The sequence below is a fragment of the Neoarius graeffei genome, chromosome 7, assembly GCF_027579695.1.
Source record: "Neoarius graeffei isolate fNeoGra1 chromosome 7, fNeoGra1.pri, whole genome shotgun sequence".
NCBI lineage: Eukaryota > Metazoa > Chordata > Actinopteri > Siluriformes > Ariidae > Neoarius > Neoarius graeffei.
The window spans coordinates 68,723,138-68,738,069 of NC_083575.1; positions in this window are offsets into that span (position 1 = coordinate 68,723,138).

Sequence of the window (14,932 nt, forward strand, 5' to 3'; positions counted from 1 at the left end):
TTTCTTCTTCTTCAGGGTTTTTTTTAGCAGTTGGAAAACCAACGTAAAGGTGTATTACCACCACCAACTGGACTGGAGTGTAGAAGGGGGTGGGACACGACTGTATTCTTTTAGCTATTTCTGTTTCTTTTAAATACTTGATGATAAAGTGATATATATCGGACTTGATGCGCTCTGCCATTTTGTTTTTCTCTACTCATGGTATATGAGCTGATAGCCTAGTAGTAGAATAGCTAATCAGAGCGCATGATTGCTCATATCCAGTGAATATGGATAGAATAATTCATGTTCACTTACACTTGAACCTTTATTTTCATTAGACAGCTATGAAATTTCTGGATATGTTTGCAGAGTGGTGCAAGCAGAACTGCTTCAACCTCAACATTGCCAAGACAAAGGAACTGGTTTTTGACTTTTGTAAAGTACCTCCCAGGATCCCCACTCTATCAGTCAACAAACAGCAAATAGATAGGGTCGAGTCATATAGACACCTTGGAACAATAATTGATCACAGACTTACCTTTAAACCAAACACCAAAAACATCTTTTCTAAGTGTCAAGAGCGCCTCTTTTTCTTGAGGAAATTCCGCAGACTTCAGGTCTACCAATCAGTCCTGATAGCTTTTTACAAATGTTTAATTACTTTCAATATTTCAGCTTGGTTTGGGTCACTATCTAACATTCATTGCAACCCACTAAACAAAATCATAATGACTGAGCAGTAAAATAATTGGATTGGGGCAGGAACCACTTATCAACATCTACAATCGAAGGACTAAATTAAAAGGAACACAAACAGCTACTGTACTCTGCATTTACCAAGCTCTGAAGGAGGGTTAGATTTACCTGATTTTAGAAGGTACCAGCTGTGTGCTCATTTACGATATATTTATGATTGGATCTTAAATAAGACGACCTCTGTCTGGCTGGATGTTGAATCCTCCCTTTCAAAATATCCATTAAGAGACATGCTGTTTATTAAGAATTTTAAAACTATTAAGCTGTGCTGTGACAATCCTGTCACATTCAACACAATTAAGGCATGGCGACTGATGCGTAGACTTGAGGGGAGGTCATTTACGATATATTTATGATTGGATCTTAAATAAGACGACCTCTGTCTGGCTGGATGTTGAATCCTCCCTTTCAAAATATCCATTAAGAGACATGCTGTTTATTAAGAATTTTAAAACTATTAAGCTGTGCTGTGACAATCCTGTCACATTCAACACAATTAAGGCATGGCGACTGATGCGTAGACTTGAGGGGAGGTCAAAACTGACATCAACTTTTACTCCTATTCTGCGTAATCCTGATTTCCAACCAGGACTACTTGATGCTGGCTTTAGACAGTGGGGTAATTGTGTTATTAACAGGTTAAAAGATTTATTTACTGATGATGCATTAATGTCATTTGACCAGATGATCGAGAAATACCAAATCCCCAGGCATGACTTATTTCGTTATTTACGAATAAGACATTATATAGTACACAGCACAACCTTAATTGATAACCCTGACATATCTCCACTTGAGAAAGTGCTGTTTGGAACAGTTAGAAAGGTGTCTATTAATCTACTTTATGGAGCTATGCGTGCTGTTCCATCTATGGCTTTACAAGAACTCAGAGAAGGGTGGGAGAGAGAACTTTCTGTCACAATCAGTGCTACTGAGTGGGAAAATAATATGGACCTATGCTAATTCAATCTCAGTTTGTAATCGTGCTAAATCAATACAGTTTAAGATTTTGCACAGAATGCATATATCCCCTAATCGCAGACACAAGTTCAACCCCAGTTTGTCTCCAATGTGTCTCAAATGTAAAATAGAAATTGGCACTCTAACTCATTGTCTTTGGTCATACCATAAGCTGCAAAAATATTGGTCTAAAGTCTTAACAGAAATTGAAAAGATACTAGGATTAAAACTGGGGATGGACCCATTGTCTTTCATATTAGGCCTGCCTGCTAGAGGTGTAAGGTTAACAAATCAAAGACTATTCTGTATTCTTACATTTGCAGCTAGGAAGAAAATATTTTTTTGCAGTGGATTAGTGATAAAGAACCAAACGTTAAGGGTTGGCATAAAGTGCTGTTTGATTTAGTGCCTTTGGAATACTTGACTTGTATATCACATTCAAAACTAAACCAAGTTTGGGAACCTTATCTGAATTACTTGGACCCCAATGTATCTTCCATTCTGTTACAGGGATTCCCTGGAAGGTCATAATAAGGGGACGCATTGATGTACACCTATTTTTCTTTCCCTTCATTTACTTATTTATGTACTTTCTTTTTACTTCCTTTATTCATGTGGATACTCTGTGTGTGTGTGTGTGTGTGTGTGTGTGTGTGTGTGTGTGTGTGTGTGTGTGTGTGTGTGTGTAACTGAGCCATTGTGTGTTGCTGGTGTGTTGTGTTTAAGTTTGGGTTTTTTTTAGTTTGCTTGCTTGTGTTGTTGGAAAAAGGAAAATTAATAAACACATTTAAAAAAGGGTGGCACGGTGGTGTAGTGGTTAGCGCTGTCACCTCACAGCAAGAAGGTCCGGGTTCGAGCCCCGTGGCCGGCGAGGGCCTTTCTGTGTGGAGTTTGCATGTTTTCCCCGTGTCCGCGTGGGTTTCCTCCGGGTGCTCCGGTTTCCCCCACAGTCCAAAGACATGCAGGTTAGGTTAACTGGTGACTCTAAATTGACCGTAGGTGTGAGTGTGAATGGTTGTCTGTGTCTATGTGTCAGCCCTGTGATGACCTGGCGACTTGTCCAGGGTGTACCCCGCCTTTCGCCCGTAGTCAGCTGGGATAGGCTCCAGCTTGCCTGCGACCCTGTAGAACAGGATAAAGCGGCTAGAGATAATGAGATGAGATGAGACATTTAAAAAAAAAAAAGGAACACAAACAGCATTGGACACTACACACACACTGTACAGTGAATACTGTCTTTTACCTTCAGGTCAGAGATACAGATCACTCACCTTCAGGACTAAGAGAGCCATGTCAAGTTTTGTGCCTACATCCATTAGACTAATAAATGGTTGAACACCATTTTTTAAATAAATACCACACACATCACATCACATTATCTCTAGCCGCTTTATCCTTCTACAGGGTCGCAGGCAAGCTGGAGCCTATCCCAGCTGACTACGGGCGAAAGGCGGGGTACACCCTGGACAAGTCGCCAGGTCATCACAGGGCTGACACATAGACACAGACAACCATTCACACTCACATTCACACCTATGGTCAATTTAGAGTCACCAGTTAACCTAACCTGCATGTCTTTGGACTGTGGGGGAAACCGGAGCACCCGGAGGCGACAGCGCTAACCACTACACCACCGTGCCGCCTAAATAAATACCAATATTTTTAATATCCTTTTAATTACCTATTGTTTTTTTATTATGCTTTATTTACCATTGTTAATTGTTCCATTACATTATTGGCATTTAGCAGACGCGCTTATCCAGAGTGACATACAACATACCCAAAGCAGCCTGGAGAGCAGTTGGGGGTTATGTGCCTTGCTCAAGGGCACTTCAGCCATTTCTGCTAGTCCATGGACTCAAACCGGCGACCTTTTTGGTCCCAAAGCTGCTTCTCTAACCTTGAGGCCATGGCTCCCATGGGTATGTTGTATGTGACGTGTGTGTGGGTAGATGAATTGGATACACACTGGTGCTTTTCACACATTAAGTTCCTCATGGAAAAATAAAGTTATTTGAATTGTTGGCTTAACTACCATCTAATTTGTAAATAAAAAACAGCTGTTGGAATTATTTTCTGCTCATATTTTCCCCTTTATGCTTTTAGTGGGTTGGTTTTTTCCACAATCTCAAAATAACACAAGTCACTAGGGTTTTTGTGCTTCTCAAAATACAGCAGCTGAACACCAGGTCATGATTTCTAATAATATCGTAGTGTTTAAAAATACTTATTTTGAAAGCTCTCCTCATCTTCCCCACATACACCAAAACACATTTAATAGACCTTTCAGGGCATAAAGCACAGAATCACTGGAGACCTTCTTGTGCGCATGCGCACACTTGCCTTCCAAGGACGTGGAAAAGTTTTATATAAAAATACAAATAAAGAGATTACAACTGCTAATGTATTAAACCTGGGAGAAATTCTGTGTCTCACTGGAAATTAATTTAGGTTTTTTTTTTAGTGTCGGATTTAGATGTTAAGTAAAACTATGATCATCTTCCACCCCGTCGGTATAAACTATAACAAACTCCACCCACAGAACTGCCTGCCTGCACAAACAACCCGACGCTACACGAGAAAAGCATCACTTCTCGCGAGATTTCTGATTATGGGTTGCCAGATTCACTGTTGAGCTGAAGAGTCCATTTTCCCTGAACCACAAGACAGTTCTCAGTGAGTAGATATCAAGAGCATTTTCAGCAATACGTAAGGTTTATATATATATATATATAATCTCATTATCTCTAGCCGCTTTATCCTGTTCTACAGGGTCGCAGGCAATCTGGAGCCTATCCCAGCTGACTACGGGCGAAAGGCGGGGTACACCCTGGACAAGTCGCCAGGTCATCACAGGGCTGACACATAGACACAGACAACCATTCACACTCACACCTACGGTCAATTTAGAGTCACCAGTTAACCTAACCTGCATGTTTTTGGACTGTGGGGAAACCGGAGCACCCGGAGGAAACCCACGCGGACAACATGCGAACTCTGCACAAAAAGGCCCTCACCGGCCACGGGGCTCGAACCCGGACCTTCTTGCTGTGAGGCGACAACGCTAACCACTACACCACCGTGCCGCCCCATATATATATATATATATATATATCAATCATCTCATTATCTCTAGCCGCTTTATCCTTCTACAGGGTCGCAGGCAAGCTGGAGCCTATCCCAGCTGACTACGGGCAAAAGGCGGGGTACACCCTGGACAAGTCGCCAGGTCATCACAGGGCTGACACATAGACACAGACAACCACTCACATTCACACCTACATTCAATTTAGAGTCACCAGTTAACCTAACCTGCATGTCTTTGGACTGTGGGGGAAACCGGAGCACCCGGAGGAAACCCACGCGGAGAACATGCAAACTCCACACAGAAAGGCCCTCGCTGGCCACTGGGCTCGAACCCGGACCTTCTTGCTGTGAGGCGACAGCGCTAACCACTACGCCGCCCATATATATATATATATGTATGTGTGTGTGTGTGTGTGTGCAAGATACATCCTCTGGATGCACTGGGACGCATAATCAGTGATGTAACCTGGGGTCACTGGGTGTTTCGGGTCTTTAAACATCAGACACCCTCGCCCAGGCGACCCAGCTGTGGTTGATCAGACCCCAGCTTGCGTCCCAGCAGCAACCGCCCATGGATCAGCCCTCTTTATCCACAGCCACCTTGTGGCCTTCTCTGCGGCTTCACATACAGATCGGCTGGCCCTCTTCTTAGCCACTCCTGTTAGGCCCAGTTGGTTGAGGATTTTGCAGAGTGAACGCCCTGCAAATCCTCTACAACCCACCTCTATTGGCTTGTAATGAGTCTTCCAGCCCCCTTCCCGGCACTTCTCCACCAGCTCCTGGTACTTTGTGCGTTTCCTTTCATTTGCCTCTTCCATCTGCTCTTCCCAGGGCACTGTGAGTTCAAGCAGAATCAGCTGTTTTGTTACCTCGGAGATGATGATTATATCTGGCCGGAGTGATGTTGTAGCAACATGCTGAGGGAACTTCAGCTGCTTCCCCAGATCGGCTTGCAGCTGCCAATCAGAGGCTGTGTAGAGGAGCCCTGACCTTGTTCTTCGCTGTCGGCAGGGTTCCTCTCCAGCTTTGACAAAGTTAATTTTCATCGGGGCAAGATGGTGTTTGCCAAGGGTGATGGCATTGTGTGTATATATATATATATATCTCATCTCATCTCATTATCTCTAGCCGCTTTATCCTTCTACAGGGTCGCAGGCAAGCTGGAGCCTATCCCAGCTGACTACGGGCGAAAGGCGGGGTACACCCTGGACAAGTCGCCAGGTCATCACAGGGCTGACACATAGACACAGACAACCATTCACACTCACATTCACACCTACGGTCAATTTAGAGTCACCAGTTAACCTAACCTGCATGTCTTTGGACTGTGGGGGAAACCGGAGTACCCGGAGGAAACCCACGCGGACACGGGGAGAACATGCAAACTCCACACAGAAAGGCCCTCGCCGGCCCCGGGGCTCGAACCCAGACCTTCTTGCTGTGAGGCGACAGCGCTAACCACTACACCACCGTGCCGCCATATATATATATATATATATATATATATATATATATATAATTGCTTGCTTACAGAAGCTTTTACAAGCTCTATATTATAAAAAACAGAATCCTGCACTGCCAATGTTTGTAAATGGCATTTATTTAAGGTACCAAACTACACCTAAGGCTTTTCCTATTCTCAATATAAATTGTAATTTCTATGCACTTAGAGAAGAAATTAATACTTAGAAATAAGCAATTGACACACTGAGAGTATAGAATTATTGTTCCTGTTTTATGCACCAGTTTTGTATTATGGTAAGAGGCATTAAATTCTGAAAAAAGTTAGACGTTTGAAGAAGAAGCCTTTATTTGTCACATGTACACTCAAATACAGTGAAATTCCTCCTCTGCATTTAACCCATCTGAAACAGTGAACACACAGCACCCAGTCCTGAGTGGGGAAAGGACTGTTCATTCACTCAACTACCCTCACATTTTTCCTGCTGGTCCCAGGAATCAAACCAGTGACCCTTTAGGCCCAAAGCTGCTTCTCGAACCTTCAAGACATTGGCTTCCATATTGTGGCCATACGTTTGAAGTCACACCTCCACAGTAATGGCCTGTACGAACCCCTCCAATCAGCATATAGACAATATCACAGTTGCGAGACAGCACTTGTTCATGTGGACTGACATCCTATTGGTATTAGACAACAACTGTTGTGTGGTGCTGTTGCTGTTAAACCTGTCAGCTGCCTTTGATACAGTGGACCATCATGTTCTGCTCCATAAAATGTCATCTCATTTTGGAATTGAGGCATTGGACAGGTTTAAATCCTACCCAACTTGTCTATATGGATGGTGCCTGCTCTTCAACTTACCACCTTAGCGGTGGGGTTCCCCAGGGTTCCATTTTAGGTTCCTTGTTGTTGTTAGGACTAGGACTGTTTTGGCCTCTAGAGGCCGCTGTTATTTCCTTTTCGTGTCATGTTTATTTTGGCCTCTAGAGGCCGCCACTGTTCCTGTGTTTTGTGTTTTTGTTAATTGCCTGTTTAGTCCTAATTATCTTCACCTGTGTCCTTAATTAGTTTGTGTATTTATACCCCTGAGTTCAGTCCTCTTGTCACGGAGTCTTTGTGCTGTTATGTTTATCTCCAGTTTCCTCTGTACTGTGTTCTTTGTTTTGCACTTTGCTTTTCTTTTGGATTTAGTAGTGACTGTGTTTTTTGGATCTTCTGAGCTTTTGCATTTTTGCCTTTTCCCTTTTGGACTTTAAACTTTTGATATTTTATTTTTCCCTTTGTCTTCCCAGTGTTGGATTATACTCTTTGTTTTTTTTTTGTTTTTTGTTTTGCCCTGTATATAGTGTATATAGCATAAATAAACCTTTTGATTCTTTTTCTACTTCTGCCTCACGCCTCTGCATTTGAGTCATCCCCCTGGTGGCCTAGTGGGGGTTTGCTGGATTATCACACCAACGAACCAGGTTCAAATCCCAGCAAAACCCTAACAGAAAGACTCCGTCATGACCGACTCAGCAGAGGCTGCTTCAACTGTCTACCCGGCCAACCTTCAGGGAATTATGGCAGCTTTGACCATGGACGCTCATGGACGTACGCTCACCAGCCAACGTGAGGCCCTTGCTCGCCACGAGGAACTGCTTCAGCAAATCGGGAAAACCCTGGCACAGCTGACATCTCTGCCTGCATCTACCTGATCCAGCTCCTGCTCCTGTGCCTCCTGCCATGCTGCCTTCTTCACCTCGCGAACCCAGCCTTCCTGCACCACAGAGGTACGACGGCAAGCACAGTGAGTGCCGAGAGTTCCTTACCCAGTGTCAACTCACCTTTGAGCTTCAGCCTACCACCTACACTACGGATCGCCGCAAGATTGCCTTTGTGATCACCTTATTAGCTGGTAAGGCGCGAGCCTGGGCTACTGCTATCTGGCAAAGACAGGGACCTGAGTGCCTTGATTTCCAGCTGTTCTCTGAAGAGATGCTTCGGGTCTTCGATCAGGTGGACATCAGTACCGACGCAGCCCGAAAGCTCATGTCCATCCGGCAAGGAGGAAGCGTCGCAGATTACGCCATCTCGTTCCGAACGCTCGCAGCAGTAAGTGGATGGAACGAGACTGCCCTGGTGTCAGCCTTCCACCATGGTCTGTCTGACCCCATCAAGGACGGTCTGGCCTCTATTGGATGCCCAAGTGACCTCGAAACCCTCATCTCACATGCTATTCGTCTGGACAACAGGATGAGAGAACGCCACCAAGCCTTGAGCCCCCCCAGCCTCCCTACCACTACCTGGAGTCCGTCTACCTCCTTCAGTGACTGTCCAGAACCCATGCAAGTGGGTCATACTCGCCTCTCCGCATCTGAGAGGGAGCGCAGAAGGAGGGACAAGTGCTGCATCTACTGTGGCAAGCCTGGTCACTTCCGAGCATCATGTCCCGAACTCTTGGGAAAAGGACCGCCCCGTCCAGCCGAGGGAGGGTTGTGACGGGGCCTACCCTCTCTCCCGGACTCCCTGGCCAAGGAATCTACATCCCGGTCTCCATCTCCTGGGGTGAGTCTGTCCACTCTTGTCAAGCTTTGATAGACTCAGGGGCGGCTGGGAACTTTATGGATATTCACTTCGCCCAAAGCATCAATATTCCGACTGCACCTCTTGAAGTCCCACTGTCTGTGTCTGCCCTCGATGGCCAAGCGTTAGGTGATGGAAGAGTCACCCAAGTTACTTCTCCAGTCTTCCTCCAGTCTCAAGGTCACAAGGAAGAAATATCCCTGCACCTGATTCCTTCACCTGAGTTCCCAGTTATTCTAGGCCTTCCTTGGCTTACTCGCCACAACCCTTGCATAGACTGGGTAACAAGCCAGGTTGTGGAATGGGGCCCTGCATGCCATGCCTCTTGTCTGCTCTCTAGCTCTCCTGTGTCTCCTGCCGAGCCCCCTGATCTCACCGAGTTATCTCAAGTTCCCACAGAGTACTGGGATCTCAAAGAGGTCTTCAGCAAGAGCAGGGCCGCCGTTCTTCCTCCGCACCGGGCCTACGACTGTGCCATCGACTTGCTCCCTGGGACTACCCCTCCTCATGGCAGACTGTTTTCCCTCTCTCAGCCAGAACGCAAGGCCATGGAGGAATACCTCAAAGACGCCCTGGTCTCTGGGTTCATTCGACCCTCCACCTCACCTGCTGGTGCCGGCTTCTTCTTTGTCGGCAAGAAGGATGGGGGGCTCCGACCATGTATTGACTACAGGGGCCTGAACAAGATCACTGTGCGCAACCGATATCCCCTTCCACTGATGTCCACTGCTTTCGACCTGCTCCAAGGCACCACCGTCTTCACCAAGTTGGACCTACGGAACGCATACCACCTCATCCATATCTGACAGGGAGACGAGTGGAAGACTGCCTTTAACACCCCGTCTGGGCACTACGAATACCAGGTGATGCCCTTCGGACTCACCAACGCACCAGCTGTTTTTCAGGCCCTAATCAACGACGTCTTAAGGGACATGATTAACCTGTACATTTTTGTCTACCTCGACGACATCCTTATCTTCTCCAAGACCGTGCAGGAGCACCGCCACCATGTCCGCCAGGTTCTCCAGAGGCTGCTACAGAACAATCTGTTCGCCAAGGCCCAGAAATGCGAATTTCATGTTCCCGAGGTCTCCTTTCTGGGATTTATTGTACGGACAGGCCAACTCCAAATGGACCCTGCCAAGACCCTGGCCGTCCGGGATTGGCCTACTCCCAAGTCTGTTAAGGAGGTTCAGCGGTTCTTAGGATTCGCTAACTTCTACCGCAAGTTCATCAGGAACTTCAGTTCTGTGGCAGCACCCATGTCAGACCTCACCAAAAGGACAGGTGGATCTTATGTCTGGTCTCCTCAGGCGGAAAAGGCGTTCAAAGACCTCAAGGACCGCTTCTGCACGGCACCCATTCTGGTCCTCCCGGACACCTCCCAACCATTCATTGTGGAGGTGGACGCCTCGGACAGTGGTGTCGGCGCGGTGCTCTCTCAATGTTCAGAAGGAAAGCTGCACCCCTGCGCTTACTTCTCCCACCGCCTGAGTCCTGCGGAGTCCCGGTACGATGTGGGGGATCGAGAACTGCTAGCGGTCAAACTGGCCCTTGAGGAGTGGAGGCACTGGCTGGAGGGAGCGCAACATCCATTCCTGGTTTGGACTGACCACAAGAACCTGGAGTACCTCCAGCAAGCCAAGAGACTGAACCCTCGACAGGCTAGGTGGGCCCTGTTTTTCAGTCGGTTTGACTTCACCCTCTCGTACCGCCCCGGCTCCAAGAACACCAAACCTGACGCACTGTCCAGGCTGTTCTCTGCCACTAACAGGGAGAATGAAGTCGGGCCTATTATCCCGGTGTCCCGGATTGTGGCCCCTGTCCGCTGGGGTATTGAGGAGGCTGTTCGACGAGCCCAACGCCAGGACCCCGGTCCTGGGACATGGCCACCGGGCCTCTTGTACGTCCCACATCAAGCCCGGGCCAAGGTTCTCCAGTGGGGTCACTCTTCCCCTCTCACCGCCCACCCGGGAGCTCGGAGGACCCTGGACTTCCTGAAAAGACGCTTCTGGTGGCCTAACATGGAGAAGGAAGTAAGGTCATTTGTCCTGTCCTGTGAGGTTTGCACCAGAACCAAGAACCCACGACAGCGTCCCCAGGGTCTCCTGCATCCTCTGACCATTCCCCGGCGTCCCTGGTCCCACGTGGCAGTCGACTTCATCACAGGTCTCCCTGAGTCACAAGGTAACATGGTCATTTTGGTCATAGTTGACAGATTCTCCAAGGCCTGCCGCTTCATACCACTGTGCAAACTCCCCTCTGCTCTTGAAACAGCTAAACTTATGTTCAATCATGTCTTCCGAGTCTTTGGTCTTCCACAGGACATCGTCTCAGACCGAGGGCCCCAGTTCTCCTCCCGAGTGTGGCACGGGTTCTGCAAGGTCATCGGAGCCACTGCCAGCCTCTCCTCTGGGTTTCACCCACAGTCCAATGGTCAGACGGAGAGGCTCAACCAGGACCTGGAAACCACCCTGCGAGGCCTGGCTATGGATAACCCGACATCGTGGAGCACCTGGCTGCCATGGGCAGAGTACGCCCACAACACCCTGCAGTCATCGGCCACCAAGCTGTCGCCATTCCAGTGCCAATTCGGGTTCCAGCCACCTCTGTTCCCGGACCAGGAGGAGGACGCGGGGGTGCCCTCGGTCAACCAATATGTGAGACGGTGTTGCAAGACCTGGAGCAAGGTCAGGAAGACCCTCATACAGACCTCCAGAACCAACCAGACTCAGGCCAACCGCCATAGAAGACCTGCACACGCTTTCCGCCCTGGGCAGCGGGTTTGGCTGTCCACTAAGGACCTTCCGCTGCGGGTGGAGAACCTCAAGCTTGCTCCTCGCTACATTGGCCCCTTCAAGGTGGTGCGCAGGGTGAACCCTGTCTCCTACCGGCTCCAGTTGCCCCGGACTCTGAGGATCAACCCCACTTTCCATGTTTCCCTGTTGCGGCCCGTACTGACGTCTACGTATGCCCCTGCCCCTAGGAACCCCCCACCCCCCCCGCATCTTCCAGGGGCAGACTGTGTTCACTGTGCATCGCCTGCTTGACTCCCACCGGGTCCGCGGCGGGTTGCAATACCTGGTGGACTGGGAGGGCTATGGTCCTGAGGAGCGCTGCTGGGTTCCTGCTCGGGATGTCCTAGATAAAGAACTATGTCGGGACTTCCATTCGGCCCATCCAGATCACCCTGGGAACGTCAGGAGACGCTCCTAGAGGGGGGGGTCCTGTTAGGACTAGGACTGTTTTGGCCTCTAGAGGCCGCTGTTATTTCCTTTTCGTGTCATGTTTATTTTGGCCTCTAGAGGCCGCCACTGTTCCTGTGTTTTGTGTTTTTGTTAATTGCCTGTTTAGTCCTAATTATCTTCACCTGTGTCCTTAATTAGTTTGTGTATTTATACCCCTGAGTTCAGTCCTCTTGTCACGGAGTCTTTGTGCTGTTATGTTTATCTCCAGTTTCCTCTGTACTGTGTTCTTTGTTTTGCACTTTGCTTTTCTTTTGGATTTAGTAGTGACTGTGTTTTTTGGATCTTCTGAGCTTTTGCATTTTTGCCTTTTCCCTTTTGGACTTTAAACTTTTGATATTTTATTTTTCCCTTTGTCTTCCCAGTGTTGGATTATACTCTTTGTTTTTTTTTGTTTTTTGTTTTGCCCTGTATATAGTGTATATAGCATAAATAAACCTTTTGATTCTTTTTCTACTTCCGCCTCACGCCTCTGCATTTGAGTCATCCCCCTGGTGGCCTAGTGGGGGTTTGCTGGATTATCACACCAACGAACCAGGTTCAAATCCCAGCAAAACCCTAACAGCTGTATCTTCTTTACGCTTCACCATTGGGTGATATCCTGTGTAAACACAACTTGAAGTATCATCTGTATACGGATGACATTCAGATATATGCTACATTCGCATATGACAATTCAGATGATATGTCTGCAGTTAAATTCAGAATTGAAAGGTGTCTGGTTGATATTGACTGTTCAGTGTCCATCAACGGTCTGAAACATTTTTCCTGATGGTCCCAGGAATCGAATTGGTGACCCTTTGGGCCCAAGGCTGCATCTCTAATCTTCAGGCTATATTTGCCCCCATTGTATATTCCTTTATTCTTAAATGCCAATATTCCTGGCCACTGGATACTGTGACATAAGCACAGGTGAGCCAACCATGGGCGGCACGGTGGTGTAGTGATTAGCACTGTCGCCTCACAGCAAGAAGGGTCTGGATTTGAGCACAGTGGCTGGCAGGGGCCTTTCTGTGTGGAGTTTGCATGTTCTACTCATGTCTGTATGGGTTTGCTCTGGTTTCCCCCACAGTTTAAAGACGCAGTTAGGTTAACGTGGGGCGGCCTTGGGCTGAAGTGCCCTTGAGCAAGGTACTTAACCCCTGACTGCTCCCCGGGTGCTGTAGTGTGGCTGCCCACTGTTCTCTGTGTGTGTGTGTGTGTGTGTGTGTGTGTGTGTGTGTGTGTGTGTGTGTGTTCACTGCTTCAGATAGGTTAAAGCAGAGGATGAATCTCACTGTGCTTGAAGTGTGCATGTGACAAATAAAGGTTTCTTCTTCTTCTTCTTCTTCTTCTTCAACAGAGTGACCCAAACTATATAGTACACTACTTACATGAAGTGTTATGAATGCAGTAGCAACAATGAGATGCGTTGTCGTTTATGTGGCACTCAATGTTGAAAGCATACAGTATATGTATTGTCTATAGCGCAACATGACAAGCTGCATTTCCACCATTTTAAACGGCAACAGAGAAAACATAGAGGCTGGTCAGAGAATAACTGTTTACTGCTTCCATAACATACTGAGTAAGGAATAACATATTATAACCCCCAAAGTGCATTATTTTCCTGTAACAACACAGCCTTTAGTATCTTATTCCATATATATATTGCAGTAATTTGCCAATAATTACAATGTTTAATTTACTAATTAATGATACTTTGTGCAATTCAGAAGTATGTAGTTTGATTTAATGTTGTGGAACATCCAAGAAACAAGTTAGTTCCTGTTCTCAACGACATTATATTCACTCATTATACCGCTTATCCATTGTGGGTCGTGGAGTGAGCTGGAGCCAGTCTCAGCTGACACTGGGTGAGAGACAGGGTACGCCCTGGACTGGAGGACTAACACAGAGAGACAGACAGCCAATCACACTCAGGTTCACATCTATGGGCAATTTAGGCCCTGTCCACACGGCAACGGATTCAGGTGAATCTGATAAAATTGTTTATCGTTTCGGCCTGGTGTCCACACGGCACCGGCGTTTTGGGTGCCCCAAAACGATATTTTTTGAGAACGGTTTCCAGAATGGAAAAATCTGGCAACGGCGCCGTTGCGAAGTCGTCTGGATGAGTAGAACGGATTTGTTTACGATGACGTCACAACCACATGACTAGAACAAGCAGCACTCTCACGCACATCATTCGTAACAGCAACAATGGCGGACCCCAGAGTAGTAGTAGTTTCAGTGCTGCAGTCACTGCTAAGTTTATTCGCATTATTGAAGCAAAATGTACAGCCATCTTCTTGTTGTTGTGTGTTTGTTCCTGTGAGCGCTTCACGCCGGGTAGAAGAAGGGGTTTATGCGCATGCGTCCTACTTCTTCTATTGTTCTGGTGTCTCCGATGGGACCGTCTTACAGCGCACGTAGAGGTGTGGCATGTGTATTGTATCGTTTTCAGCAAGCGTTGCGTTGCCATATGTACCTGATATTTTACTGATCCGTTGCCCATGTGGACGCGATATTTTTTTTACCCGCTAAAAAAAAAATCTCGTTGCCGTTGTCGTGTGGATGTAGCCTTAGAATAGCCAGTTGACCTAATCTGCATTTCTTTGGGCTGTGGGAGGAAACTGGAGCACCCACAGGAAACCTATGCAGGCACGGGGAAAACATAAAAACTCTGTACAGAAAGGCCGTGACGTTCAAACCCAAAACCTTCTTGCTGTGTGGCGACATTGCTATTCTACTTCACCACCTGTATTATAGCTGTGATAAACAGTCATTCGCTCAAAGCACTTTCAACCGAGACTCCTTCCATAAATAAACATCTACTAAAAACAACACCCCATCAACAATTATACAGTTTATGTTGTTAAGCAACACATTTTTA